Genomic DNA, 26242 nt, shown 5'->3' on the forward strand with positions numbered 1-26242 from the left:
TACTCAGAGTTGATTGTTTAAAAAAAAAAAAAAAAAAAGGAATGTGAGGGGAGAAGTTTATATTCAAATTCTTAAAACAGAAAAGATAGAATATCAAGCCAAACTAGGGAACTCAACTTTCCTTCCTCCCAATCACTTGAAATAGCATTTGGCTAGAGGGTCATGGCTATTTAGAATTAATTTGCTTTCTCTACCAGTAGATAATCTCCATGAGTAAAGGCAGCACTGGAATTCATTCTGAAACATAAATATACCACTAGCTTCAAACTCAAATAACACTGTTTCAGTGAAAAGTGAAGTCTTTATCGTATTTCTGAGACACTGTATTAGAAAGCCATTTACATACAAACTTTCTCCCTACTGTACCCACATAATTAAGTTGATGGTTTCAGTCTTTCAGGGCTTACTGTTTCGGATATAAGTCTACAATATCCTTTTTGTGGACCAGTATTGTCCATGAAATTAAAAGATTAATTTTAATCTTTTCCTAGTCGTAGTTCCTTTGGACATTCTGGTACATTTCCTTGCAGAAAATATCTTTGAAACAAAAAGTACATTTCATCACTAACATGTCCACAGAATCACATCTAAAATTTGCACTAAGCAGGCAATTCCCTGGCGGTCCAGTGGTTAGGACTCGGCATGTTCACTGCTGAAGGCCTGGGTTCAACACCTGGTCAGGGAATTAAGATTCTGCAAGCTGTGTGATGCGGCCAAAAGAAAAAAATTTGCACTAAACACATATTCTGGAATATGATATAGTATCACTGAAAAGTCAACTAATACTTAAAAATTATTTGTTCTACTTTGAAGATATCTAAAATAGCATGTAATATCTACTCTCATTCATAGGTATTAAAGTATGTTCTATTGTAAAACAAGATTTGTGATTTTACACATTTTTAAGGATGTTAATTCATTAAAAATAATCACTAAATGCTTGTGTTAAAAATTTTTTTAAAAAAATCTGTTTATTATGTATTAAAAAATAGTGGGAGAAAAGGTAAAGTTTCAGCTCTGGTTCTTTGTGGATGTGGAGATTATGGATTTCTTTTTTTTTCCTTTTGAAAAATATTTATTGAGTATAAATAAATGTCCTATACATTAAATATCAAGAAATATTCATTATTGATTACAAGTCCACTGTAATACTGAAGGAACCACAGAATCAAAATAGCCACCCATGATACAGTAGTGATAATTCCATTCCAATATTGGACACAGTAATGATTTACTCACAAGACACAACAAAACTCACCAAAAAAGGCCATCACTTTAACCAACCTATAATACCACAAGAGAAAATGGTTTTGAATCATAATATGGGCAGTCCCACTAATCTCGTCTTTGTCATCAATTTATCAGGTCAATTTGAGATTGTGGAGATACGCTGTCATAGAACTTAAAGATTCCCATTTCCTTGGTTTTATTTCAAAATTACTATTAAGGAATGAAGTTATACATACCTAATGATAATTTTAAGTAAGTTAGTCTTTGATAAAAGAAAAGGAATAAAAATTTAGTATGAAGAAAGCTTCCTTCAAGCAATGAATCTCTTAACGGAAAAAGAATGAAAGCAATGTAATTAACTTTTCCTCCAAAGAAAGGAAAGAAACCTAAATCTGTTATGGCAAACTTGGAAAGATAAATATTTCCTAGTCCCAGAATATGTGTTTATTTTACATGATGTACTTGAATGATGCAAGTCTATGAAGCAGGGATCTGTGGCAATCCGAATTCACCCACCAGGACTCCATCCTTATCCTTTGTGTCAGTGGGAACACCTTCTGGAATTGCAGGTGCAGCTGCTGCTTCATCCAAATAAGAACTGTCTTTATCAGCCAGAAGCTCATCGCCCAGTGCATCCAACTCTGCTTCTAGGTCATCTTTATCTAATTCTGGGGTGCCGTAACTATGACTCAGTGCTTCTTGGATTTCATTTGCATCTTCCATCATATCCTCTAGCTGGTCTTGTAGATCCTCAGTCTGGTCGATTTTCACTTGCTTGTATGCTTTCTTCATTTCCTTTACACCCAGTTTCATAGCATCAACCGTGGTCTTGGTGTCCTTCAATGACTGGATGATGTAATTGGCTTGTTCCATGTTAAATGACTGTTGGGCAAGACTGTCCCGCTGCTGCTCATACCTTTGCAGGACCCTCTCTCATCTTCTTGATCTGATCCTTAAACTTCACTAGTTCAGCACCCAGCCGAGAAATCTTCTTGTCAGTGGATTCTGCCCTGCTGTCCTCCGTGCCAAAGCAGTCAGTCAAGCTGGGCAGCGGAGCCTTGGGTTTTGCTTTCCTGAAGAATCGGTTCATCTTGGGTGGCCACGAAGAAAACCCAAACGTTTGAGCAAAACCAGAAATGGAAGCAGAGTCACCTCCGCCTCCGACTTGACTTCCCGCCTTCCATGCGCAAGCGCAATGTGCCTATTCGGATGTTTTAAAAAGCATATTTCTATTTTTGTTTCTTCCAAAAGTTCTATAATGGACATACATCATCGCAGAGAACCTAAGAACATGGGCCTGGGAGCCTTGGCCACACCTAGACACGACTGGGATCTTGTCCCAGCTCTAGAACTCAGGAGCTGCGTGACTTTGGGCAAGTCACTTGACATCTCAAAGTTTCAGCTTTTGCATGTGAAAATAGGGATAATAAGATTGCTGTACGGATTAAATAATATATGTGAAATATGTAGCACAGTGCCTGAAAAATGGTAAGCTATTATAGTCATGAAAAAAACAAGAACAATTTGCGTGAGAAAGGATGTGAAAAGACTATAGTGGAGGGAAAAAAAATTCTAAAGGGACAGAAAGGAAGAGAGGGCTACCATCAGGTACTGAAAGTATTTTTGAAATTTTATATGGAGAAGAGAGAAAGAGATGCAATGAATGGGACTTGGGGGAAGAAAAATGTAAAAATAAGGCTTTTAAGTAAGTCTTGTTTTGTGGAGTGTAGCTTTATTCCCCTTTCATCTTCCCTCTCCCCTACCATCAAGAAAATAGTCAGTTCTAATATAAACTATAGCTTTATGGTAGCCTTAGAGAAAGCTTCTAAAGATCAGCACACTTGGCAGAATTCGCACCAGCTCGGGCCTACTCTGTCCTTGCCCGACTCCACACCTGTAAACACATCCAGCCACTCAGACCGCTCAAGGCTTGCTTCAAAAGGAGGCTTTAGGTCACAGGTCTGAAGCTTAATTTTGAAACTTACTGGTTATTAAGATGGGGTGGGTTGGGGTCTTGATTGGCTTATTCTTTATTGTCTCCACTCAGTCCTACTCTCTTTGGTCAAATAGATGAATTAATTACAGACCAAAGGGCCACATCATGGAGAAAGCTGATCAATGTTTAATGTGCTGGATGAAATGCAATAATGCATTATCAAATGGAAAACACTGGCTGGGAATTACACTGTCTGTGCTTAAAGAGATCAATGATTTATAAAAATCAGAATCTGTTTAAAAAGAATAATTGCATAGATTTTATGTGAACTATAAGGATACCAGAAAGGCTCTCAAGGTTAAGGTAGCAAAAATGCCTTACTTTTCTTTTATTCCTAGAGTCACTAAAGGTAGGTTAAGAACAAATAATAGACACTCAAAAGTTTATTTAAGAAAAGACAGATGCTTTACATTACCAGAGAAAAGGAAAAAACAACACAACACAACACACACACACAGATTGACCCCAATGGCTTCAAATCATTATGACCTTTTCTAAATCTACTTAATTGTGTCTGTCTGCTGTCTTCCTGTATCCTCTCATGAAGCACATGTGGGTTCACCGGGTATATTTAAAGTTCCACCAGCTAAGGTTCCTCCTTGTTGAAACTTCTCACCTTAAAAAACCATTTATTTCATTGACCTCACTAGGTGCTATTAGTCCATTAAAATTGAGAATAAAATAATAAAAATCAGCATAATTTAACAGTTTTCTAGGAAAGGTAAAGGACTGATGTTTTGGAAGAATCAGATATGAGTTGATGTAGTAATATCTACTAGGACTTTTTCTTTACCAAACATTCACAGGGTTGCAGGAAGAGTGACAGTTCATACAGCTTATCATGGATCACTTGTCAAGTTTGACAGTCCTGTTTTGGGGAATCTGAAATTGAAATGATGAGATTCAGAGGTTCTATCTAAACAGAAGAAATAGAAGTTTGAAAGCTTCATATTGGGGCCATTTTCTTCCACACTGACTGAAAAGTAGCAAAAGCTTATTTGCAAGAAGATGGGAATAAAGCAAATTTTTGGAAAGAAGTAAGGGCTTCAGTCCATGGTTGTCCAATCCAGCCTTGAATTTCAGAAGATATTTCAAGTGTCCTAATTCATTCCCCTTTTTGATTAAGTAAGCTCAGGTGGATCTTTGTTACTCATCAACAAAAATTTCTAACTAATACAGGCAGACTTTTTGACCAGCACTTTGCATGCACTATCTCCCTTACCTCATTCCTATTTTCCTTTTAATACTTAATTCAAGTTTATCTTGTCTTCTGGGAAGTCATCCTTGGCTCAACTGGCTGGTCCAGTGTCCCTCTACTAGGTAGCCAGTACAAAATATTAATGAAGTTACCAGACCTAGCAAATCAAAGTATAGGACATTCAGTTAAATTTGGATTTCAGATAAAAACAATAATAATTATTATTCAGATAAACACTTTTTAGTGTAAGTATGTTCTGTACTATGTTTGGGACATATTTATACTTAAAAATTACTTGTGTTTATCTGCTATTCAAATTTAATTAGGTGTACATACTGTGTTTATAAAAGTACAGTATTTATAAAAGCACTAAACTGTGCTTATTATACTGAACTGTGGTCTCTGGTTTATTCAAACGGTATAATCCTTGGTACATAATGGGAGATATTTACACTATGTACTACGTATATATTCTTTAATCTGTTTAATCTAAACAGAAACCGTGAAAGGTAGATATTGCTTCTTTCATTTTACAACAAAAACTGAAGCTAAAAGAGTTCTATAATGACAGTAAGTGTTGTCTAGGTAATCTCAAAGCTTATGCACTGCACCATCCATATCTCTCTAGTTTGTTAAAAATAATTTGAGGACATAATTAAGGACCAATCTCAATTGCTAACCATCAGTAGGATTAAGGATCATAATAGAAAGTGGTAAAGCCGAGCCAAGTAACAAAAACCTAAATTTTTTTCTTAAAGAAAATCTAGTTCTCAACTTTAGAATCAGATTTCTATACTTTAAAACTAGATTTAGAAAGGGTTCTCAAACTTTAGCGTGCATTAGAGTTACTTGAAGGATTTAAGTCATAGATTGCTGGCTCCACTGCCAGAGAGTTTCTGATTCAGTAGGTCTGGAGCAGGAAAGAGAATTCACTTCTTTAACAAGTTTCTAGGTAATGCTGGTGTTGTTGGTCTGGGACATACTCTGAAAACCACTGCTCAAGGTTCTGAAGGGTCACTCTACTTGGCTAGTGTGTGGTTCATTCTAAAATGAACAGGACTACTCAGTCTTATGTAGACCCAGGTGACTGTGCTGGAAGTTCTGAGCTCTGACTCTGAACCCAATCCCTTCAATGTTGCAGCTCTTCATTATTTGGAATGAAGTCTCTAAGGGACTATGGACCAGGAGACCACAGCTGCCATACCACGTGAAACTGTGTGTGAGAGCCATTTTCCAGCACTCATTTTATATGAGACTCTTTTCCCTACTGTTTTCCTACAGCAAAGGCCAACTGATAGCCACTCCATTCTACATCTTAAAAATAGGGCTCCTGCTCTCGTCTCTGACTTGAGTAACTTGAGTTTATGATCCGTAGAAGCCATCTCCTACAGTGAATATACTGTTTTTCTCTCTCCATTTGCCACTTCATTTCCCGTATATAAAACCCTTCCAGGATTCTCTGCAGCTGTCATCTGGGAAAAATCACAGTCACAGCTTTACCACAACGGGGGAAGAAATTGCTATTTTAGAGTCAGTGATTGGTCTTTTGGCACTTTCCCAGAAAAGGAGAGAGTCCAGTAACAAATCTCAAGCCAGGTAACTCGGTGAATGCAACATGGAAAAGAGGCACTAAGTAGGGATTTCAGAGGGAAAGGATCATAGGACTGGAGATTACTTAGCCCACTCAGTCCAATACTCTGTCCACAGACAGGACTACATATCAACTTTCAAGAAACGAGGTCCTGCTGCCTCCCATCTGGATTAATGAAGTAGCTTTCTAGCTAGTTTTCCTGATGCCAGGTTACCTAGTCCCTCTTTACGTCATCCCACAGGCAAGCCCAGCTCAGCTTCAGTTTCCTAAAGCAACCCTATCATTATTTCCTCTCCCTCAAAATTCGTCGAGTCACTTAACCTATATAAAATCAAAGCTGTGGTTAATTTATCCTTGTATTCCTAGTGTCCGCTATACAGTTGTCACTTAAGAATGAATGAGCGTCATTGAAGGGCTTCTCAATCTAGCCTCTTCTTATACCTCTCAAACTCCTGCTTCAGTCAATCCACATCTTCATTGTCCTGAAAATATAACAAGCTCATTCCTGTCTCTGCATTTTATTTCATGGTGCTTTCTGCCTCCCAAATGCCTAGCTCAAACCAGCCTCATTCAAAGGCAAGCTCACACTCTCCAGCCTCATGAAATGCTTCCTAATCACACAAGTCCTCATTGCCTATAATGCCTGAAATGCAAATGCATGGTAGATTCTCATGAAAAAGCTACAGATCGATCTGGTACCCCTGCAGAACCTATAATTAAGTACTATACATTAAGAAATGCATTTTCAAATGTTGGATTTGATTTTCTATTTTCCTCTACTAAGATTTACTCCAATCCCAGAAATTGATGGATCAGCATATATGAAATTGATAATTTTACATTTTCTGATTCTAATTTGATTTGACTATGTGATATCGATGAACATTTTAGTGAAAAGTTGAGAAGCACAAGGAGCATGGTATGGTGGGAAGAATAATGAGTTATAAACCAGATGTGAATTCTAATCCTCACACTTTCCATTTAAGTAAGGCATTTTTTTTCTTGTCTCTGTTTAAGTTGAGTTCAATGATTTTACAATTCTTTTCTAACTCTGGTGTTCTATAAATCTAAATTCAAGGCTAACTCAGCCTGCCACCTAACTCCACTTGGAAGTCTGGAATGTACTTCAAATGCAGCAGAATGCCAAATTATGCTTATTCTCTCTCCATGGACAACTACGTACTTTACTTTTTATTCTCTATCAAAGTAAATCATTCCATCTCTAAAAATGGGGAGTTCTCCTTCCCTCTCAGCCAGACGTCCAATCTGTCACACAGTTTTTTAGATTTAAATTTTTCTTTATACTCATTTATCCTACTGTGGCTCTTACTCTCAATCACCCAGATTCTGGAAAAAAATTTGTAACCAGTCTCCTTGTTTCTAGTTTTGTCCTTTACAATCCATCTTCCAATTTATTGCCAGAATGGGGTTATTGAAAATACACCTGATTGCTTTATTCCCCTATTTAATAGTCTTTGATTGTTTTCCACTGCCTACAGCAGATTTTCAAACATTTAAAAAATATAAGCAAAGAAACCCTTTCTTCAAATGAAATCTTACTCAGAAGCTACATAATGTACATTTATAATTGTCTGCATATAACAAAGGCAGACTTTCTGTGATTTCTGCGGCGGGGAGGGAAGGGAATCACAGCAGAGCCTGTTGGAAGTCCCTTGTTTGTGACTCCACAGAGGGCTCTGAGGAATCCAGAGTCAGGGCATCATATATGACTGAGCAGGGGCTAGTGAGTACTGAAAGAAATCCAGGGCATGCCCTTTCTCCAGGCCAAGTGCCCTGGCATTGACCACTGTCTGCTGAAGTATCTTTTTCTAAATCACATAAAAATCACATAAAGGTTTCTTGTGGTCCAGTGGTAGCACTATTCACAGGGTTCTGTGGAAGGCAGATTGAGTCCACTTGCCTTTTCTGATAAAGCTCAAAGACTTTCACATAACACATAAGTCTTTCCACAACTGGTTGTTATTCACCTCCCCAGCCGTGTCTCTTGCTATAACATTATAGTTTCTTCAAACCCCATGCAAGTTCATGACTCAGGCCTCTCCCTCCGCCTGGAATAGCCACCTCCAGATGCCACATTTGTCTGAGTGCCTTACCCATTTTTTAAGACTAATGTCCATTCTGAGGTAGCTTTACAGCTTAATGGGGGGAGATAGTAAAACAAACTAGTAAAATTCAGTAATAATAAGTCCTATGGCAAGTGAAATATTGGGTGTTGCAGCAGTATATAATGGGAGAATCATGTTGGGGCTAGGGAGGCTGAGGAAAACTTGGAGCAACTGAGGTAGCTGAGATCTGAAGGTCAAATAGAAGTTAGCCAGGTGAATAAAGAGAGGGAGAAGTGTTCCAGGAACAGTTTAGCGGCTGGTGAGGCGAGGAGTGGAGATCAAGTCTTGAAGGCCCTTGCAAGGCATGTTAAGGAATTGGATTTGAACCTAAAGACAATGGAAAGCCATTGTAGTATTCAAAACTAGAATAATGTTTTAGAAAGAGTTCTCAAGGTACAGTGTAGAGATGTGCAGACATGGATAGATTTGGGGTGCAGGGGAGTTCAGAAAAAAGAAAGCAAGGATTATTGTTAGAGGCTATTACATAATCTTGATAAAAGACATGGTGGCCTGGATTAGACTAGTGGCAGTGGCAATCAGATAAAGAGAAAGGGACAGATGAAAGGGCTAATTAGAATCTACTAGATATACTGATGGATTGGTTGTGGAAAGTGAGGAAAAGGAGGAAATATTTTGTTTAAATGTTTATTTCTATCTACAAATCATGAATCACTTGAGGGGAGAAATCCTATCTTACTCATTTTTGTATCTTTACTGCCTACTATGGTGCCAGGCAGAGTTGGCACTTAATATATGTTTCATAAATAAACGAATGAATTTTAGAAGTGGGGAAGTTGATAATGACACCTCTGCTGTCAGTATCCATACTTTTCCCTCATCCTTTCCAGTGATCTTGTCCCATGAGAATTCTGTGTCTTCTCACATCCCCTCATTTCTCCTGCTATAAATATAATCAATTCAAATTTAATCAACCTAAGAAACAGCCTGTCATTCACAGGCACATTTGTATTAAAAAAACAAACAAACAAACAGAACACCAGTAAGAAGGCAAGGTCTAAACAAAATTGATCACCAATGATAAGATCTGAAATATTAGTTGAAAGATATAATTACACACGCACCTATTCAACCAATATTTATTGAGCATGTACTATATAGTGCCAGGTATTGTGTAGGCACTGAGGACACAGTGGTGAATGATACTGATGGCCCCAGATGCGATTGGTGGGGAGGAAGAGATTTACAAGAAGATCCCAAATCACATCACAAGGACAGCAGTCTTTATTACTTACATACAAGACTAATTCTAGTTTAAGCACACCTTTTAACCTTAGAGTCTAGGTATTAATTTCAAGTTTTTATTAGTCATATGATTATTTTAATTCTTGGAGCTCAATTTTCATAGAAAGAGAGAACTGAACCATAAGCAAGAATTCAAGTATACCATGTGGCAAGCTGCTTGTAATCTTGCCCCTGATTTTGAATTGCTCTTCACTTACCATGTATTGATATAAGAGGTGTGCCTCAATGTCCCCCACCATGGGAAGTGTGCACTACCTTATGAGCCAACTGATATTCTGTGTGCTTTTACTTACGCAGAGCAAATACAGATTATTTGATGGTAAGTGATTTCAACAGTTTATGAGATGTATAAAATATTTAAGAGAACATTTTCAACACCTTTAAAATTCTTAAAATTATAAATGTTTAATCTCATGGTGAGTAAATTCATTGGTTGTTACAGGGAAACAATTTTCAACATTTTTACAGTTCAATAACAAATAAGATACCAGTATAACTTGATTTATTTGTTTTCTTATTTATTACATCTCTCCCCACTAGAATGGAGCTCTGTGAATGAAGAAATCTTACCTCTAATTTTCTCTGTTTTATCACCAGTGGTTAGCATAGCTCTTCACGCAATAAGGTACCACCATCCACCCAATTTTCCATATTCCTTTACTTTCCTCACCCTCCATATCCATTCCATTAGCCATATCAATTACTTCTAACTCCATAATGTATCCCAATCCATCAATTTCATTCCATTTCTGGTACCACCATGCAGTCCAAGTCACCACCACTTCTACCTGAACACATTGGCTCACTGGTTCTTCTCCTGTTCTCTACAATACATTCTCTATATTCTCTACTCTAAGCCAGAGCACATACTTTTAAAATTTAAATCAGATGCTGTCACTCACCCCTTGCTTAAGCCCTCCAAGCTCTTCCTACATTATGTAAAATAAAACCCATCCCCTCCCCCCACCTCACAAAGCCCTGGCTCCCACTTCTTCCCATGCTGTCATCTTCTACCACTCTTCCCTTTGTCCCCTTCGTGCCAGCTGCACTGGCCCTACTTTTAATTCTAGTATGTGCCTAGCTCAGTCCTGCTTTAGGGCACTTGTACTTACTGTTCCCTCAGTTTTGTAAGTCTTTTCCCTTACCTTTGTTTGGCCAGCTTCTTTTAGTCATTGAGATCTTGCCTTAAATGCCACTTCATTAGAGAAGCCTTCCTTGATCACTCAGTATAAGAGTAGCACCTGCCACTCATCTACATCTCTCTGCTTCATTTTCTCCATAGCTTTTATTACTGATGATATTTTGTATGTTTGTTTATCTTCTGCCCAGTAGACAAAAATGTAAGTTCTTTAGAGCAGGAACATTGCCTGTCTTGTTGATCATTTTATGCTTAGTGCCTCGGACAGTGCCAAGTCCATAGCAGAAACTCAATAAATAGTTGAATATCAAATTAATGAATGAATGAAGGGATGAATGAATGAATTGTAGTTCTACCTAATTTGAACTGGGTTTGTCACCTACAAAGTATATACAGTCTTGCTGCCCAAATTTGAATTCTGATAGCTCTAGCTTGAAGACCTTCTTAAATCCAAACCCATAATTATTGGAATTACTTAGCATTGGCAAAAACTGAGCAATTCTCTATATAGCAGAAAATGCTAAATTGCCTGGAGATACTAATTTTTGAGGGTAGATGACTAGTGATGCTGTTTCCTGACCTTTTTCTGAGCTACCACAATCAGCTGTTACAAAATCACATTTTGTAAAATAAATTCAAATAAATTTTGTGTTGAAAACTCATGACACATTTTGAAATGACTAGTGATATTTTGTGATTTCATAAAACCAGAACTGGAGCTCCCTGATTTAGTGGTTGAACTGGTGCTTGCGGTGGTAGACTCAGTCCCTTACAGTTGTTCTCAGCTGTGGAGGTAAATTTCAGAGGCCTGGGGATGGTAGCCAGGAGGATTAGGGGCACCATGAAGGGCACCTTTGCTCACAAATATCTTCTTGCTTTCAGTAAATCGGTTTTCTTTGAATTAATAAATTTCTCTTTCAAAATACAGAGAAACCCATTGGTGTCAACCATCCACATGTTATACATAATTGTCCATATGGACTATGGGACTTCATTTTACAGCATGGGTAGATCAGGGGACTCTTCGAGGGGCAATATCATTGAAGAACTTATTAGAAGAAGCCATAGGCACCAGGGGAGAGAGGAAAGAAGCTTTCAGAAGATAAAGGAGATCAGAAAGAGACCCCAAAGTAAAACCACACATTTCCTAGGACTCTTGTGACAGCAAAGGTAGTAACCTTTCGGAACAGTAAGTGTTTATATAACACCCCAACAATATTTTATTTCGTTCTTAAAGGCTAAAAATATGCTGGGCAGATACTCTACCTTTTTAAATGGAAAAACTGAGGATTAGACAAGTTAAGTAACTTACTCAAATTCAAAAAGCAGGGAAGAGAGAGAAATAAAAATTATACATTAGTCTTAACAGCTCCTGGTCCTGTCTTCTTGCCATTTATCACTCCTGTTTATGCTGTTGTCACTTAGTCCTTCTGTTACAATTGTCTGCAAAACTTCAATCCTGATTGAACCCAACTCTCCATCTTCCTCATTTCTTCTTCCAGAGCAGCTGAACACTGAAGGGCTGGAGAAAACCCATGAATGGTGGGTGTCCCTGTAAATTCATGATCTCCAAACACCCTGGTCAGTTTGCTATCCTTCCTTCTGCGATGACAGTCTCCAAAACCCTCCTTTCCTACATCACTTCCAGCACATACCTACCTGACTACGTGCAAAGCCACGCTGTTCTCTCCCTTCCTATTACAGTGGAGGAAGTGTCTCTCCTGACACCAAGGTCCAACCATTCACATTTTCTTAAATACCTCACTTAATCATTTAATCTCTTAACATCCTGCATCTTCAAACCCAGTCCCTCTAGTTAACGCATTCTCTGAACATTCAAACATACTCTGGTATCTCCTATCACTTGAAAAGCCTTCCATTGACCCGGTATCTCCCCTTGTCCTCTTTCCTTTTCACAGACCAAGTTTATTTATAAAGAGCTGTTTACACATACTTCCATTTCTTCCTCTCTAATCTCTCTTTATCCCATTGTAATCGGAGTCCCCCTCATAATGTCCCTACCAAGAAAAACACAGAAAACTTTCCTACTAAATTCACCACTAGGGACTTCCCTGGCAGTCCAGCGGTTAAGACTTCGCCTTCCAATGCAGGGAGTGCAGGTTCGATCCCTGGTCAGGGAGCTAAGATCCCACATGCCTTGTGGCCAAAAAACCGAAACATAAAACAGGAGCAACATTGTAACAAATTCAATAAAGACTTTAAAAAAATAATAATAAGTAAATAAATTCACCACAAATCTAGTTTTGGCCAAATCTAATGCCATCTGTTTAGTCCTCATCTTAGTTGATCTCACAATAATGTTAAGGCCAATTGCTCACTTCCTCCGTGAAGCACTCTTCTCTTGGCTTCTGTGACCCTTCTGCTTTTCTTCCTACCACTCTGGTCACTCCTTTTGAAATTCTCATTTTAGTTGTTCGCCAAGTTATTGATCTTCATACTTACAAAACAGAAGCAAGAAAAAACAAGGCAAAACAAAACTACCCTTTGTTTTGTATGCTTTAAGTTGACATCTAATGTTTTCCTCATAGGTTTAAATAGTAACAAAGGATATAATTTCTGGCCTGTTGTGAATTGTAAACTTTTATTTTTTAACTGTCACATCATTATTTCAAATGTATATAGTGCAATGCAAGTATATACCAATTTGAAATCCATGATCACCAATTTAAGATATAAATTAAGATACTTTTGAGCAGTTGGACATTTTACATTTTTTCTTTTTTCTCCTTGAATTAATGTTTTGATTTTACTTCCACAGAGTTTTATCCTAATATATTTTATGTTAGAACATCTTATATGGATCACTGTAATATACTTATTTGAAACAGAAATATATGTACAAATATAAATCCTATGAATTAAAAAAAAATTTCCTGCAATATAAGACTCCAATGTTAAAAAAAAAAGTTATTCTGGACTGAGTTATCATGATGATTTTTAATATTATATATTGATCAAAATAACTTAAATAAACTATGAATTTCAATGTATAAATCTAAAACAATGAAAATGTAATTGTATTGGGGATTTGTTTCTCAATGGGGAAAGTAGAGCTTTTTAAAATTAGCTCATGTTTCCATGGATGAATATGAATTAAGGGTAGAGTAAGACAAGATTCAGAATTCCTATTTTTCATTTCTACAAATGTTTAAGTGCCAAGATAACTTTGTTCACATAAACAAGGAGATGGGAATGGGAAGAGAACTTTGAATTCCTTCCAAGTTAAATGTCCCAAATCCTGTGACCTATCATTAAAAATTATTTTAATTATCTATCAGATGACAATTGCTTTTTAATTTTGCTAAAGCAAAGAATGGGAAACCACATGACTTTAGAAATGGATTAACTACTCAATCACTAGAGACACTGACTTGTTCATCCTGGGCAACAATGTTTCAGATTGTTATTTTCACCTAGTGGTAAAATTGTATTGTTAAATAAGTAGAAAAATAGTCCTAAATAGTAAATAATAGTAAGTGGTAAACAGAGCCACAGTAGGATTTGGGATGGGTAGGTCATATAGCTTTCATTTGTAAAATGGGAGAAGAGCAATGATAAATGGAAAAGTGAGAAAAAAGAACCAGTATGAAGCTGCAGGCTACTTCGTGGGCAGATCAAATTAAAGATCTGGAAATTGAGTCACATAAATGTACTCCTAGGGGTATGCATTTTTCAGTTTAAAAATCTCTGGTCTAATTTACATCAAAAAGTTTAGAATAATTCAAGACAGTCCTAGGTCCTTTTCTCTTTTTATTGTATACATTTTCAAAGCAATCTCTTATTAATTTCCTTGGCTTTAAACATTCACAATTTTGTCCCTAGACAGATCTCTCAGAGTTCCGAATCTGTATGTTCAATTGCCTATTTGATATCTCCACTTGAATTCCTCATCAGGATCTTAAACTTAACATTGTCCAAAATGGAACTTATCTTCCAACTGCCTCTCCACCAGTCTTTGTCAATTGTTCTGATCCATAGCTCAAAGTCATCCTTTGATAATTCTACTAGATGGCGAGCTCTATGAAGTCAAGGATATTGTATACTTAAAACCTGATATGGGGCCCAGGGCAGAGAAGGCACTGATGCTTTATTTGAAGGAATACTACTTCTCACACCCCACTCCAATTAGTCATTAAGCCTCCTCAAGTTTACCCCTTAAGTATATTTCAGAATGTATCCACTTCTCTCAGTCTTTTCATCAGCGTCTTAGTCCAGGCTTCCATCATTTATCACCTGAATTACTGCAATAGCTTCTTAAGCTGCTCTCCCCGCAGGTATTCTTGTCAGCCAAGCCAGACTCCCACCGCCATCCGAGTGATCTTTATAGATAACAATTTGGTTCAGCCATTTTCTCATTGAAAATCCAAAGTTTCATGTTGCTTTTAGAAGGATAAAGAACAAATTACTCACTGTGACATCTAAGGCTCTGCCTGATTTCTCACGTCCACCTCTGCATTCTCATCTTGTCCCTGTTATCCCTTTCTCACCAACTCTAGTCCCAGGGACCTCTTCCTTATTTCTCCTCAGGCCTTTGGACATGTTTTCTCTGTCTGAAGATTCCTCCAGCCCTTGACACTTGGCTAATGCTTACCCTTTACGTTTCAGCTTAAATACCTCCTCCTTACAAGGCTTCCCTTGGATACCCCAGATGAGATCAGGTCATGCTATTACAGCTTTTCACAGCTTATGTACTTTCCTTTCATTTCAACTCTAAATTTATTCATTACTACACTGGACTGAACGCTCCACCAGAACACAGATTCTGCTTTTTTTTTTTTTTTTTTAAATAGATTTATTTATTTATTTTTGGCTGCGTTGGGTCTTCGCTGCTGCGCGCAGGCTCTCTCTAATTGCGGCGAGCGGGGGCCACTCTTCGTTGCGGTGTGCGGGCTTCTCATTGTGGTTGCTTGTCTTGTTGCAGAGCAGGGGCTCTAGGCGCGCGGGCCTCAGTAGCTGCAGCACGCGGGCTCAGCAGTTGTGGCTCACGGGCTCTAGAGCACAGGCTCAGTAGTTGTGGTGCACGGGCTTAGTAGCTCCGCGGCATGTGGGACCCTCCCGGACCAGGGATCGAACCCGTGTCCCCAGCATTGGCAGGCGGATTCTCAACCACTGAGCCACCAGGGAAGCCCGATTCTGTTTTTTGTTGTTTGTTTGTTTGTTTCCTTCTCTATTCCCAGCTCCAACTGTCTGATCCATAGCAGAACACTCAGTAAATATTTATAGGACTAATGGGTAACAAAAGTCTGGGAGTAAAATGGAAGACTCGGTGTCAGTTTAATAAATACTTGCTTTACTTCTTGTTTGTCACTTCACTAAATTTCCCAACTTCAGTGACTTGCCACAGAAGTAGATATGACAGTGACCTCAGCCCACTCAAGACTTTTTACCCCACTACATTGAAAACTCTGAAACTCCTCCCCTCACTCCCCACACTCATACAAAAGTGGCTCTGCCCATTCCTTTTTCTAACTCAGATTTGCACGTTTGATGCCCCAGTCTGAATGTCAGAGAAGGGGAAATGCAGGGGAGATGAGTTCATGGTACGTAAGGCAGCTCTGGCGCTCTCACACCCAGCACAATTGTTAGGCAGTAGAATGCCTTTAAATGAAGCTCTACAATAAAAGTATTTTTACAATAATATATATCTGGGATAATGAATATTAAAGAGTTTATTCATGCTTTAATACAGACATGAACAAAGAAAGCAGCTACTAATTCATTCTTTAATTCATTGTTTTCTGAAAGGAAGCACTGCTTTCTTTCCCCTTAATGTTCTGCTTTTCTCTTTAGTAATTTACTAGAAAATTAGACTGTAATATTTAAAGGAGTTAATGGAGGGTAGGAGTAGAAGGGAAATAAGACCAACATTTTAATTAGTAGCAGGGTATGGTAATTTAAATTGTGGTCCTGATGCTTGTGTTCTAAATACCGGACTAACCTGCATAACTAAAAATGATTTGGGCTTAATTCAGATAACACCTGGGTCTTTACAGACAAATTCTTGGTCACTTGCCTGAGGCTGACTTGTAAATTATCTTAACTCAGAGTGTGGAGTAACACCAATACTGAATGTTAACACCTCTCCAGATGCTTGGTAAAAACTGTGGTTCTTAATTCAGTCCACTGGAATGTAAAAGAAAACTTCTGATCTATAATTTAAAAAAATGAAAAAAGTTTGTAATAAGGAGCACTGGAGCCCATTTTCAAGCATTTTAAGCCAAGAAACGTGTAACAACTGATCTAGGGATAAGTTAACCTGGTTTTCTCTAATAGCTATCAAATTTTTAAATCCCTTCCACAGAGATGTTCATTGTAATGTAATAAAGCAGGGTAAAAGTTAAATAATGTTATACTCATATAACATGAAATTATGCAGCTATTTAAACTGTTTACAGTTTAATGTAAGAAAAACGTACTTTTTTAAGGTAAGAAAATGCCTGTGTTGTGATATTAAATGAAAAAGGTAGAATGAAGAGTTCAACTATATAAAACCATACACTGAATATGAAGGAACATAATAAACAGATCATTTTGGTGATGGGATTGTGAGCAATTCTAATTTACTTTATAAATATCTATATTTCCCATATTTTCTATAATGAACATGCATTACTTTCTCATCAGAGAACTACATCATCTTCAAAACCAATATTATTTGATCTTTATTATCTTCCTTTCATATAAAGTTGCCTAGACCTCCAATTCATGCCAATCAGTCATTTCCTGAAGAACCAAAAATTTGGGTGTCACTTAGGTGTGTTTGTGTTTTTAATTTTTAACTCTATGACATGGGATGTTGGCAGGGATCTGTGTTTATAGATTCTTAAATATACGTTCAGTTATTCATCTGCAGTTAATTGCAGCCATGTGCTATGGTGGGAAGAACATGGATTTTGGAATCAAACAGACTCGATTAGAATTTTGGCTCAGCTGCTTATAGCTTAACCTCTTTGAGCCTCCATAAGCTTATGGAAGTAAGCTTAATAGGTGGCAGCTCGTATTTTCCAAGTGTCTATTGTGAGTAAGGGACAGTGCTAGTAAGGGACAGGGATGTCATAGGAAATAGAATAAAGAATAAATAACATGAGATTTCAGACCCACAGAATGGTGGCATATTAAGGGGGCTTAGAGATTCCCATGTTCCCTCCCTTCAGATATAGTAGTCAGGAAAATAAGTCATCTGAAGCAAATAAATGAGTTATCACGAAGGCAAAGGAAGACTTATTCTCTATAAATTGGGATGAAGGCAACAAAACTTAATATGAGAAATCCTAAAAGCCAAGAACTCTACCAATAACACACATACCCTGTTCATTTTATTTTTACTAGGCCCTAAAACTCAATGAATGTAATTTCCCTTATTGTACCTGCCAATTAACCTTTAATATTCACTAATGATCATTTCCTAGGAATCTACGAAGCCCAGGGGAGGCAAATATATGGGGTCTACCTCCCCTCTCCCACAACAGACATATTCTGGAATTCCCTGACTGCAGCCCACTTTAGTGGCTGTATGGACCTCTTTCCCAAGTTCAAGTTCCTAAGGGTTGATGGTGCAGGCTTCTTGCACAGCCAGAGGCTCAAAAAAGAGGTCAAAGAACAGCTATTCTCAGAGGATGTGGATGAAGCTTTTGGATGTGCAACCTTGAGTGTCACAGGCATGCCCCCAGGGCCCTCACAGTGCAGGGAGGAGCTGGAACTAGGAAGGGAAGCGGGGGGGGGGGGGGGGGGGGGGGTGGGGGTGGGGGGGGCTGGGGGGGGGTTGGGAGGGGCTGGGAGCTGGGGTCTGAGGCCTGCTCTCCCGGTGCTGAAATTCCCAGTGCAGGACTCTGACAATTCTAAGTTCTAGCCAGGTTTTCCAGTCTCAGCTTCCTCTAGGAAACTAAAGTGCAATGTACAGAGGTGGGTGGGAAGGGGATGTGGGAGGGTGGAGGGATATCTTGTGAGCAAAGGTTGCCTGGCTTGGACTGGGCAGTGTGAAGAGAAACCTCCCTCGGGAGATGGGAGATGGTATGTAAGTCTCCGTTTTGCTGTGGCCACACCCGCTGCGTAGAAACTGAATGAATAGAAAGTGGCTCTAATGTATACAGAACACGTTTATGATTTTGGCATCTGTTAAGCCAATTTGCAATGACATGATGCTTGCACAAAGCTTACCACATTATTGGGCCTTTCTAAATAATGACATAATTTATAACTGTTCAGAAAAACCATTCTTGAAAATAACTGGGATTACCATTGAACTAGAAACCAGGAGATAATTTGCGTGTCTTTCCCTCCTTTCCCCCAAACCATTTCGTTTTTGGTAAAGATCCCAAGGAGCTATTTGCTAAAATCAATATCAAATACACGTTTAGAATATTAGAATAACAACATTCCTTCTGGGAGACTATTAGAAATAAATAATAACAAATGCCTTCTCAGCACTTAAAGTTGCGATCAGCTCTTTGCTATAGGAATGTGATGAAGATTGCATGTTCTCAGAGTTACAGATTTAATCAAAACAAAGGATTGATTTCCTGGCCACGATAATGGTATTCTGAATGTCTCAGACTGTCAACGAAAGTTAAATAAATGATCAAAATTTGATTTTGAGACTGAAAATTCCCAAAGATCCTCTATTGTACTCATTTTATGGAGAAAGATGTTAAGGTTAAGAAGGCTGTGGAACCTTCTCAAGGTCTCAGAGCTAGTTAGCGGCAGAGGTACTCAGGTATCTCTCTTACTTTCACTAGAGCAGCGCATCTTAACTTTTAGTGTGAGCTAGAAGTTTGGGTCTAGACCTACAAATAATGTCAGAAATTGCTCCCTATACACAAAGCAGGGACTAGAATTAAATCAAAATATTTAGAGCCTCATGGAATCAATCTTAAGGGGTATGAATCACATCTATGTTCCAATAATCCTATTGTTCCTTTGTGAAAAATCGATATGTTCTTTTCTTCCTTAAGTATATTTGGATAACTGGACCTTGAAAAACTCTGAATTAATTCTCCTAAATTTTAATGCACTTCACTGATTTGTTTTTGGCTTTTGAAAATATAAACTTTACTTATCATATCATGTTTGTTAATTATTGATACTTTAGCAGCTAGCACACAGGTCAAATATCTGCTAGTTTATCTAGGAAATAGGAGCATTGTATGATATTTGCCTACTTTAAAGATTACTTAGACCATATAGGCATGGAGCCCAAACCAAAGGTATTCTTTACTTGGTGAACAGATTCAAGAACTTTCCTAAATGATGGAACTTCAGATGAATTAAATCTATAACTTGACAGCAATATGAAGAAATCATGAGCTTTCTGAAACTAGAAAAAAAATTCTTAGATTTGTAAATAAGAATGAATATTTTACGCAAGAAAAGAATGACTGGATATTTTTTATAGCAGATTTATTGAGATATAATTCATGTACTTTAAAATTTGCCCTTTCAAAGTGTACAATTTAGTGATTTTTAGTATATTCACAGACTTGTGCAATTATTAGCTCTATCTAATTTTAGAACACTTTCACTGTGTCCAAAAGAAATTCCATACTCATTACCAGCCCCTTTCAACCATAAATTTACTTTTTTATCTCTATGGATTTCCCTATTCTGGAATCTCATAGAAATAAAATTGTACAATATGTAGCCTTTTGTATCTGGCTTCTTTCATTTAGACTATTGTTTCAAGGTTTATCGATGATGTAGCATGCATAAGAACTTCATGCCTTTTCATGGCAGAATAATATTCCATTGTATGACTATATCACAAATTAACCATTCATCTGTTGATGGACATTTGGATTGGTTCTACTTTATGGCTATTATAAATAATGTTACTATGAAGTTCATGTACAAGTTTTTTGTATGAACGCATGTTTTCAATTCTCTTTGGGTATATACTTAGGAGCAGAATTGTTGTTCATGCAATAACTCTTTTAACTTTTGAGAAATTGCCAGACTGTTTTCCAAAGTGGCTGCACCATTTTACCTTCTCACCAGCAGTGCACGGCAGGTGATGATTTCTCCACATCCCGGCTAACATTTGTTATTATCTATCTTTTTGATTATAGCCCTCCTACTGGGTATGAAGTAGTATCATTTTGTAGTTTCGATTTGCAGTTCCCTGATAAATAATATTGAACATCTTTTTATGTGCTACTGGCTATTTCTATATCTTCTTTAGAGAAATATTTATTCAAATATGTGGTAGGCTGAATAATGTCCTTCTAAAGAGTCCAAGTCCTCATCTCTGACCTGTGAATATGTTATATTATAAGCCAAAGAGACTTTACAGATGTGGTTAAATTAAGAATTTTGAGATAGGGAGATTATCCTAAATTATGTGGATGAGTTAAATATAATCACAGGAACTTAAAGAAGGAGGCAGTCAAGTTATAGTCAGAGGAGAGATTTGACAGAAGCAAAGGTTGAACTGATGCTCTCTGAAGATGGAGAAGAGGGTTATGAGTCAAGGAATTCAGGTGGCCTCAAGAAGCTGGGAAAAGGCAAGGAAATGGATTGTCCCATAGATTCTCTGGAGCTGCCCTATGAACATCTTGCGTTTATTTCAATGAGTCCGATTTTGGATTTCTGACCTCCATAACTACAAGATAATAAATTTGTGTTACTTTAAGCCACCAAGGTTTTTACAATGTATTACAGTATCAATAGGAAATGACTGCAAGTCCTTTGCCAAATTTTTAATTAGGTTGTCTTTTTTTCTTAAAATTTTTTAAAATTTTTGGCTGTGTTGGGTCTTCGTTGCTGCTTGCAGGCTTTCTTTAGTTGCAGTGAGCGGGGGCTACTCTTCGTTGCGGTGTTAGGGCTTCTCATCGCGGTGGCTTCTCTTGTTGCAGAACACGGGCCCTAGGCGCACGGGCTCAGTAGTTGTGGCTCGCCGGCTCTAGGGCGCAGGCTTAGTAGTTGTGGTGCATGGGCTTAGCTGCTCCGCGGCATGTGGGATCTTCCCAGACCAGGGCTCGAACCTGTGTCCCCTGCGTTGGCAGGTGGATTCTTAACCACTACGCCACCAGGGAAGCCCAGGTTGTCTTTTTATTGTTGAGCTGTAAAAGTTCTTTACATATTCTGAATACAAGCCCCTTATCAGATATATTATTGTGAATATTTTCTCCCGTTCTGTGGGTTGTTTTCTAACTTCCTTAATGGTGGCCTTTGAAGCAGAAAAGCTTTTAATTTTGATGAAGTCTAATTTATCTGCTTTTGTTTTTGTTGTTGCTTTTAATGTTATGATAAGAAAGCACTGCCTAATCCAAGGTCATGAAGAATTACTCCTATATTTTCTTCTAAGAGTTTTATAAGTTTAACTCTTACATTTAGGTCTATGATTCATATTTAGTTAATTTTTGTGTATGGTATGAGGTAAAGCCCAACTTAATTCTTTTGAGTGTGGATATTCAGGAGTCTTGACTCAATTTGTTATAAAAGAGGGGGCATGTTTGCTAAAAAGCTATTTCATTTAACCCATAGAGAGATTTATTTTATTAGATTATGTAACAATTGATGAAAATCAGAAAACTGTTGGATATGCCTTTCTAGCTGTGAAAGACTGCACTTGTATACTTGGCATACTACCAGATATGTAGCTGAAATTATTCTTCTTGTTTAGAAATTTTCCTGTGTAGTTCTAAATTGTTGAGGACTTGTTATTACCAGTCACTATGGAACTACTTGCTAATTGTTTTTTTTTCTTGTCTAAACAGGTTGTCAGCATATTTAGGGCTGATAATTTTTTTTCTTTTTTTTGGAGGTGGGGCTGATAATATTGATAGAGGAAATCAAAGGACAGAGGACTGTTCCCTCTTACCGCTTTTCATTCTGTGGGCAGAGATGGAAGGAAATAATCTGAGTCCACTGAGATCCCAATCATACTTTTTTTCTAAGGAGAGTGCTGGTGTAATTTGCACTGGATAATGAAATCTCCCTTCTCATGAAAATCTTCTTGTTCAGGGCAATGGTTGGGCTTATGTGCTGCTTTTGCCTCAAAACGATAATGAAAGAAAAGTTCACACAGCTTTGAAGACACTGAGAGTCTTTGTCTTTGAATGAAAAATTTAGCATTATTGTAGTCATTTGGTGCAAGAGTCACACATTTGGTGGAAGTTGACATGTTGGACTTGGTAACTAAAGGTTTTTGTTTCCCACCATCCAAACTAATGCAAGTTCAATGTGGAGAGGTATTCTATGGAGTTAGCAATCTCTTAGGCTGTTTCACTTACTGGAAATCTTTTATTTCCTTAAACAGTCTGAAAGTGAGTCTTGGGAGTAAGTTTCAGACTGTGATGCTTGAAAGTTGCTCCCTTTCCTCTGCTTAGTGCTTCTCATCGGCACAGAAAAAATTTTAATTTAGGTTTGCCTTCTCCATTTCTAAGTTATATGATGTCTTCATCTCCTGATGATCACCAGTGTTTCTTCTTCTTCTTCTTCCTTTTCCTTTTTCTCCCTCTGTTCTTCCCCTTTGCCTCTCTTTTCCTCATGTTATTATTTAAAAATTACTAGTGAGTTAATGGGTATAAATTAATGAAAAATCAAAAGGATGAATTGCCGTATGACAGCCAAAGGATGATGTTGTAATTTATACACAGAGGTTGTGTTCTTGAAACATTGGTCCTTTACCTCTCGACTTCAGTCAGTATAGTCAAGCCTCAGTATGAACAATAGCATTCTTATTTGAAATCAACATATATGGATTTTATAAGGACGAAGCCAATGTTACTTGTAAACAGACATAGAAGGAACAAATGAAGCAATGAACTTAAAGAAAACTTGTTTTTTGGTTTTTTTCCCCATCTTGTCTGGGAGTAGAAATGATTGTGCTGAGGGCTAAGAGATTAAATTGTGTCACTTGTCAGGATATTGGCAAGTAGTCATCTCTTCTGCCTGCCACTACATGCTGCTTTTGTGCTGTGGATGGGTTTAATAAATGCACTGTTGTGTAAAATGTCATTGCTGCTTTGCCAAGCGGAGGCTGTCATGTGATAGCTCTTCCCCAGGATGACAGATCAATATTGGTCCTCAACAATCCTGAGACTTGAAGCCACACAGAGGGCATTTTTATGGTTCAGATACAAAAGTTGAAATAAAAACCATTCTTCAAAGCATGGACATATATCTATTTTGCTCTGGAAGAAAGCCTAATGTTCTTTCAAAAACGTTCTAACTTTAAAGATAGGTAATGTTATCAAATTTTAGTGACAACTTCTAGAAGAAATAATACAAATGGCTTGTTACATTTTTTTAAAAGTTCAATCTCTTTGTTAATCAAATAAATGCAAAGCAAAGCAAGGAAATATACCATTGTTTGCCTTGGTAAACAGCTTAAAATCATACACATTCAAGCACATGAAATGTTGATGACATATTGTAAAATAGTCCCTCCCTAACATCAGTGGTAGAAGTAAAATTTGGTACAGTCCTTCTGGAAGGAAATATAGCAATATGTATCAAAATTCTTTAGAATGTTCATACCTTTTGGTGCAGAAATTCTACTGCTAGAAATATATCCTAAGGAATTTATGAGAAACAGAGTCAGCAATGTCTTCCAAAAGATTGTCAGTTATTTAAATTGTGGAGAAACTGAAAACAACCTAAACTCCTAACAATGTAAACAGTAAATGTATTATTAAACAGCAATTAAAATATGTATAAGGCTTTTTAAAAAATGATATGGGGAAAGGTTTATGAAATAAAGTTATGTGAAATTAAACAAATGCTAAATATTATATACAGTGTGATCTAAACTAAATAAAAATAAGTAAAATAGCAAAAAAATTACCAGAAATAAGTGTACAAAAATGTTAATACTTATTGACTCTATTTATTGTAAACATGAATGTGTTGTGTTTTGTTTAGTTTTTATCTACTTTTCTGAATTTTATACATATTCCACAAAGGACAATTATCATATCTATAAAAATATATACACAAGAAAAAGAGGTTGCACAGGAAAAGGATCACTATCCAAAGGAATTCATTTAAACCCTCATATGCTCTGTTGTCTTGCCTTTTAACTTAGCCTTCATCTCACATTTTCCTTATAGTTTCTGGCTCTCACCCTCCCTCCAGCCCAGACTAACATCCCCAGCCATCAGTTGTAACAGTGTATTTCAGCTAATCTCTGTATCTGCTGTCCCTCACCTTGGGGGACTGGTTTCTTCCCTATTTCTGACCTTGATCCACCCCTTGTTTCTGATTGCTTTTCACATCTTGCCTCCAGGTGTGTGAAGGGCCTGAGCCCAGCCATGAGGCCTGATCAGTGTTTCTGAAGATCAGAGTGAGGTAGTGCTGGCAGAGACAAGCCAGTCTGCACCTCAGCCTAAGTGAATATTAGGGTCCAAAATGCCATAGAGTCCATATTAGCTTTTTATTGCTCCCTGACAAGTTACCACAGCAGTTGCAGTTTAAAGCAACGCATTACAGCTTCGTGGTATATATGCTCCTACTTACAATTTACCAGTAAGGGAACTGGAGCACAGAGAGCTTAAAAAGAGGTCCAAGGTCACTTAGCTAGAAAGGAGAACTTGAAACCCAGGTCCTCTACTCCAAATAGTATGTTCTTTCTCCTATATCTCTCTTCTGGGGCAACCACTGGGACTTGAGTTCAGTTTGGAGTCTGATCTAATTAAGGAGAAAGTCACCTCTCACCTGATCTGTGTCTTAAACCTACACACTTGCTTTATATTGGGTGTGATGGAGCACATACAGGAAGACTTTTCATAATGAACTCAGAACTCCTCGAATAATGTAGATATTAATGTTTTGTTGCTCCTTACAAAATTACCACAGATTTAGCAGCTTAAAACAAGACCTGTTTGTTAGCTCACTGTCTGTATAAGTCAGAAGTCTGACACAGTGTGGCTGGAATCGCTGCTCAGGTTCTCACAAGGCTGAAATCCAGGTGTCAACCGACTACATTCTCATCTGGAGCTGTGGGTCTTCTTCCCAGCTTATAAGGTTGTGGTAAGACACAGGTCCTTGCAGTTGTGAGATGGAGGTCCCTGCTTCCTCGTTAGCTATCAGCCGGAGGCCTCTGTGTGCTCCTAGAGGCCAACCTTGTACTTTCTCACACGGCCTCCTCCATCTTCAAACCAGGAATAGTGCCGAGCACTTCACAGATTTTGAATCTCTTTGACTTCCTCTTCTGCCACCAGCCAGAGAAAGCTCTCTACTTTTAGGGCTCATGTGATTAGATCAGGCTCACCTGAATATTCTCCCTATCTTAGGTCAACTATGCCATGCAATGTAACAAAATCACAGGTTCTATGGATTAGGGTGTGGAATCATGAGGAGTGGCATTTTTAGAATAGTGCTTACCACAGTGTGTCTTTTAAATGTCATTCTTTTTCCCCCTGCAGTATAACTTAGAACATAAATACATGGACATTAGACGCAGACTGTCTATGTTCAAAGTCTGGCTCTAACATTTACTAGCCGTACAATCTTGCTAAGTTACTTAACCTCTTATCTCAGTTCCTTGATTTTCTTACCTGAAAAGAGGGAGCAATAAAATTATAGGTCTCGTCAAGTTGTTATACACTTTAAATGAGTGAATGTGTCAGAAAAGTACTTGGCACACTGAAGTACTATGTTGTCCTTGCTATTATTATTATTGACCTGATTATTATATATCCACTGAAAAGTCCAGATTACTATTCTCCTTGGAGCAGACCCA

At 37.8% G+C, this 26242-nt stretch overlaps 1 protein-coding gene and 1 pseudogene across 12 annotated transcripts in view; both read right to left on the minus strand.

Moving 5' to 3' along the window:
• Positions 1-26242, minus strand: part of DLG2 (discs large MAGUK scaffold protein 2) — a 1232045-nt gene that overhangs the window by 609910 nt on the left and 595893 nt on the right. The window lies entirely within an intron of this gene.
• Positions 1576-2320, minus strand: LOC103008485 (charged multivesicular body protein 5-like; annotated as a pseudogene).

Source organism: Balaenoptera acutorostrata, chromosome 9, assembly GCF_949987535.1.
Source record: "Balaenoptera acutorostrata chromosome 9, mBalAcu1.1, whole genome shotgun sequence".
Lineage (NCBI taxonomy): Eukaryota > Metazoa > Chordata > Mammalia > Artiodactyla > Balaenopteridae > Balaenoptera > Balaenoptera acutorostrata.